This window comes from Lontra canadensis, unplaced genomic scaffold (assembly GCF_010015895.1).
Source record: "Lontra canadensis isolate GAN:19392208 unplaced genomic scaffold, GSC_riverotter_1.0 scaffold3, whole genome shotgun sequence".
NCBI classification, from domain to species: domain Eukaryota; kingdom Metazoa; phylum Chordata; class Mammalia; order Carnivora; family Mustelidae; genus Lontra; species Lontra canadensis.
Window position 1 is genome coordinate 17,108,931 of NW_022630997.1, and position 5,850 is coordinate 17,114,780.

Below are 5,850 nucleotides of genomic sequence, written 5' to 3' on the forward strand. Positions count from 1 at the left end.
ATTTTAGCACTTCTCTCTGCCAGAGTGTTGACACTCGGGCTGGCTTCCCCAGGGCTGAGTGATGCCTCGGCGGGTCTGTGTAGCACTTTCCTGGTGCTCAGAGGTGCAGGCATCGCCAAGAGGCAGGAGAATGAGCCAGAAGAGCATTCCTGCTTCTCAATCAGTACCTTTTCTGTTTGCAGATCCCTCAGCACAGACCACTTAACACACGTGGACAAATCTGTCCAGACTTTCCAAAGATACAATGCTTGGGGGTGAGGGATGAAGGATAGTCCTCCCCACACCTTGGCTGTGACTTCCTATTCCCCTCCCTCTCAACTCTGTCTGGGAAGATTCTGGGAGTGGACAAGAAAGCAGAAGCTCAGGAACCTCAGGGAAGCGAGAGGATGGGTCTCATTGACAGCCCTGGGCTGTGTGGCCTGTGGTATCCATTGTCTTGCAAAGGTGTGGAACAGCATCACTCAGAATCTAGTTTAGTCCCAGGCTGTGTTAATTCAGTAACTTCCTTTTAACAGCCTTCTTATTTTGAAAATATTAAACCTACAGAAAAGTTAATAGTATAATAAACTCCCAAATGCCCTTTACCAAGATTCACTAATATTTTACTACATGGGCTATATATATATATATATATTTTTTTTTAAGATTTTATTTATTTATTTGACAGAGATCACAAGTAGGTAGAGAGGCAGGCAGAGAGAGAGGAGGAAGCAGGGTCCCCGAGGAGCAGAAAGCCCAATGCGGGGCTCGATCCCAGCACTCTGGGATCACGACCTGAGCTGAAGGCAGAGGCTTTAACCCACTGAACCACCCAGGCATCCCTACATGGGCTATATTATGTCTCTCTTAGACACACATAGACACACAGATGTAAATCATTTTGGTACTCAACTATTTGAAGATAAGTTTCAGACACTCTAACACTTTATCCCTAAACACTCAAGCTCGTATCTCTTAAAAACAAGGACATTTTCTTACCTGTCCTTAGGACAACTACCAAGTTAAGGACCTGTCACTGATACACTGTAATCTAATATACGGTCCTTATTCTAACTTTGCACTTCCTCTCTTGCTGTCTTCTGTAGCAGTTTTTTTCCCAGGTTCAGTACTGATCCAGAATTATCTGTTGTGGTTTTTCTCGTTTTTTTGTTTTTTGTTTTTTAAAGATTTTATTTATTTATTTGAGAGAGAGAGAACACAGGCATAGTGGGTGCAGAGGGAGAGGGAGAAGCAAGCTCTTGGTGGAGCAGGGAGGCTGATGCAGGACTCCATCCCAGGATCTTGGGATCATGACCCAAGCCGGAGGCAGACGCTTAACTGACTGAGCCACCCAGGCGCCCCTCTGTTGTGGTTTTTCATCTGGAAAAGTTATTCTCAACTTCTTTTGCCTTTCATAATATTGACTTTTTGGAAGAGTTGGGATGTCTGACAGCTTTCCTAGGATCCGATTCCCTTTCTGCCATTGGGAAGCAGAGGCCACAAGAATGATGCTGAGTCCTCCTCAGCCTGTCAGGGGTTAAGCATGGCTGTGGAGTCAGACTGCGGGTGTTGGGACGTTGGTCTGGTCCGCTACCAACCTGTGTAACCTTGGGTAAATCCCTGAAGCTCTCTGGGTGGGCTTTGCTTTTGTCACCTGGGAAATGGACAGGATAACACCCGCCCCATGAGACTGTTGTGAGGATGAGACGGGCTAATGCACGGAAAGTGCTTATGGCTCAACGGAGGGACACTGTAGGCCACACTGTAGGCCACGGTGAGCCCCAGAGCTTCACTTACAGGCCCCCAGCCCCAGGGTCGAGTCTACCTGAAGCCAGAACCAGTGACTGCTTTACTTGAGAGGCTGGTGGGTGAGAGGAACAGGAAGGATCTCCCCACCCTGTGGGGCTGGGAGGGCCCGTATGACTCACTCACTTGTTTACACTGTATCTCTCACCTGCTTTCAGAAAGACTTTGAAGTGGCTCATAATTAAGGCCTCAGTTGCCTCAGCCTGCCGGGACGGGAAAGACCATGTTCTGGCTGGAGCGGGCCTGGGCGAGGCTGGCACAGCTAGGCGGGTCCTGGGAGGAGGGCCTGACTTCCACGGGGTGGGGGGGATGGCAGGGGTGAGAGACGGGGGGGAGGGAAGCCAGGTGAGCCCTGACTGTCCACCATGTGCAGAAGGACAGAGGGGACTGGAGGCTTGAAGTGTCCAGATGGAACAAAGGAATGGGGAAGAGGAGCCCTGAAAAGGGCTCCACAAAGACTCTGCAGTCTGGCTGGGCCCACTTTTGATATTTGCTGAGTTGCCGCCTTTGGGCTTAGACCATCCTATAGGATATTCATGTTGGCCAGCCCTGGGCCCTCCTGCTGCCCCAAGGCAGCAGGGGCCCTTGGGGCCCACTGAGAAGCACCAGCTTCTCCTCTCCAGAGGAAGGAGGGGGGGCTCTCCCCTGGGTTCCAGGGGCCTCTGGCCTCAGGCTGAAATGTTTATTAGGGGAAATCCTGTCTTCCTCCTACCCCCCCATTCCCCCCCAACCTCCCTCCCTCAGCTCTTCTCCAGCAAGAGTTGGACCCTACCCACCCCCATCTTAATGCTGTCAGGAAGTCCCTGCCCCCATCCTCCACTCTCTGCCACTCTGGGCCTGAGCTTTATCTGCCCCTCCCCCACACCATTTCCTGCCTCTCACCTTGAACGTCCTGACTTGCCCCGCCTCAGCTCTGCTCAGGTTTCCTGAGACCGCGTGGGGATGGCATCCCGCACTACACCAAGTTTTGGCAAGTCCAGCCCAACTGACAGACTTTCTGTCACACTTCCCTACAGCTACTTAAACCATACTTTACCTTGTAATGGAATAGCTTCCATTTCCGGAAGTGGAGGGGGCTCACCGAGGCGGGATTAAACATGATGACAGTTCCCAAAGTAGGAGCTGGAATTCAGGCTAAAAAGATGGCAAGATTTGGGGGAGAGAGAATCAGAGTTATAGAACCAGCCGCTGCTGGGTTGTGGTGCTTCCTGAGGGGCAGAGGTGGTCATTGGGCTCAAAGGATCTCTGCCTCCACCCCTGCCCTGCAGAAGGAAACTACCCCTGAGATCAAACTTGGGGAAGAAGGAAAACAAGGTGAGAGGGAGCCCAGAGAGTAGAGGAGAAAGTATAAGAGCTAGAGCTGCACCGGTCTAATACCTTGAAGACCAGAGGACAGGCTGGTAGCTAGATTTATTGTGGGGATCATTTCATTATGTATAGAAATGTTGAATCATTATTGTACACCTGAAACTGGTACGATATTGTGGGTCAACTACACATTGATAATAAAAACTTTAAAAAAGACTACTATACAGTGTGCAGGATTTTATATGGAACATAGATTTTCAACACATTTGGGTAAATACCAAGGACCACAATTGCTGGATCATATGGTAAGAGCATGTTAATTTGGGAAGAAACTGCCAAATTGTCTTCTGAAGTGGCTGTACCATTTTGCATTCTCACCAGCAATGGATGAGAGTTCCTGTTGCTCCACATCCTCACCAGCATTTGGTGTTGTCAGTGTCCTAGATTTTGGTCATTCTGGTAGGTGTGCAGGGGTATCTCATGGTTTTAATTTCCAATTCCCTAATGACATAGGGTGTGGAGCATCTTTTTTTTTGGGGGGGGAGCATCTTTTCATGTGTTTATTTTCCATCTGCGTATCTTCTTTGGTGAAATCTTTGCAGGTCTTTTGTGCATTTTTAAAATTGGATTGTTGGTTTTCTTATTTCTGATTGAAGAGGTCTTTGTATATTTTAGCTAGCAGGACTTGATCAGATGTGTTTTTTGCAAATATTTTCTCCTAGTCTGTGACTTGTCTTCTCATTCACTTGGCAGTGTCTTTTGCACAGCAGAAGTTTTTCTTTGTTTATTTGTTTGTTTTATTTTAAGATTTACTTATCCACTTGAGAGAGAGAGAGCACATGCGAGAGAGAGCAGGGACGGGGGGTGGGGGGGCGGTGCGGAGGGAGAGAGAGAATCCCAAGCAGACTCTGAGCTGAGTGAGCCCAACTCCGGGCTCCATCCACTGATGCAGGAGATCATGACCTGCGCTGAAACAAAGAATCAGACACTTAACCTACTCAGCCACCCAGGTGCCCCAGCACACCAGGAGTTTTTAGTTGTGATGAAGTCTAGCTTATCAATTATTTCTTTCATGAATAGTACCTTTGGCATTATATCTAAAGCCATACCCCAGGTCACCTTGGGTTTCTCCTAACCTATCTTTTGATGATGGCTCTTCGGGGAAGCATACAGCTATGTCTTTACAGAGAAACCACCACCTCATCACAGGGATACCTAGTGAGTACAGCACCCAGATATTTGGTCAATTGTCACAACAGCTAGAACACACAATCTCAAACAACAAGCTCAGTTCTTAACCATTCATCAGTGAAAACTAGAAGCTGAACTTCTTCACATAGAGGAGCAACACTGGGAAAAGAAGTTGTTCCTGGAAAGCACAGATTCATTTAACAATGAACTTGAAAGGTTGTGTAGTTCACGGATGGAAGTGGATATAGAGAAAATTGCAGTTGAAATTGCCCAGGCATTAAAGCCTCTGCCTTCGGCTCAGGTCATGATCTCAGAGTCCTGGGATCGAGCCCCACATCGGGCTCTCTGCTCGGCAGGGAGCCTGCTTCCTCCTCTCTCTCTGCCTGCCTCTCTGCCTACTTGTAATCTTTGTCTGTCAAATAAATAAATAAAATCTTAAAAAAAAAATTGAAATTGCCCAGGCAGAGGAACCGACATGCAGAAGGCAGAAAGTGGCCGCAGAGCAAGTCAAACGGGGTCAGAGCGGTGCTGTTCCTGAGGAAGAGTGAGCAGCTAACCAAACCGAACCAAAGAAAGGAGGTAAGAAAAAGCATTCCCCTGGAGACAGAGGAGACACTCTGAAGATATTACAGAAAGCCAAGAGAATGGTGAAGAAGGCACGTCTGCTCCTGGGGACAAGGGGAGGGGGCAGAAGGGGGGCACCAATGCTAGTGACGCCGGCTGGAGGAGCCACCACCCCATCCCGTATCAGAAGGTGGGAAAAAAAGAAATGTTGCCTTGTTTGATGTGTTCTAAATAATTTTATAAATGAAAAAGTGTTCTTTGAGTTAAGAAGAGAACAACGGAGGGATGGAGCCTCTAGAGGCTGCTTTTAGGCCACAGGCTTGAGCAGTGGAAACTCGATCAAGGAAAAAAGCCCAAAGCAACCCTGGGGCTGAATGCAGAGGGGCTCACTAAAGGACCCATTTTGAAATAACCATAGGCCCTAACTGACCAATTATAACCAGGCACAGTTCCCCAGACTGCCCAAAAAGGGAAAATTGCATGCGTTCCCATACTCCCCACTCTGCCCTAGAACTGTGGTCTCACCACCGCCTGGTAGCAGATGGTCTCACCTCTGCTGTCCTGCCCTCTGCTCCCTTTGGGTGCATTCAATAAACTTCTGTCTCCTTTGTTCTGCCTTGGGTGAATTCTTTCACCTCCTGCACTGCTGGCCCCCACCCAATTGGGATGCCCCCCATTTGGTGACCCCCATCTGATCAGAGCACCCCACAGAGCCCTCCTCTCACCATCACTGCATGGCTGACCAGATGCTCCCACCCAAGACTTTGAGTCCTAATGGAGAGACAGGCAGGAGGCAATGGACAGTCATCCCTTGTCCATGTCAGTGTCTCCCATCATCCCTGTCCTACCTTTCCCGTCCCCTCCTCCTCCGGGCAGGGGGCACTGGCCAGATTGCTCTGGTGTGAAGCTATTCCTGTTGTTCCTCCTGCCTGGCTTTTGGGTTTTCTGGCTTTCCCAGACTCCTTCCAAAACGTCGCATCTTGTTCCGGCTCAGTTAGCTCT

The 5,850-nt window shown here is 48.9% G+C and overlaps 1 pseudogene; it reads left to right on the forward strand.

The window, feature by feature from the left end:
* Positions 1 to 1,710: 1,710 nt before the first annotated feature.
* Positions 1,711 to 5,386, forward strand: LOC116879829 (annotated as a pseudogene).
* The last annotated feature ends 464 nt before the right edge of the window (positions 5,387 to 5,850 follow it).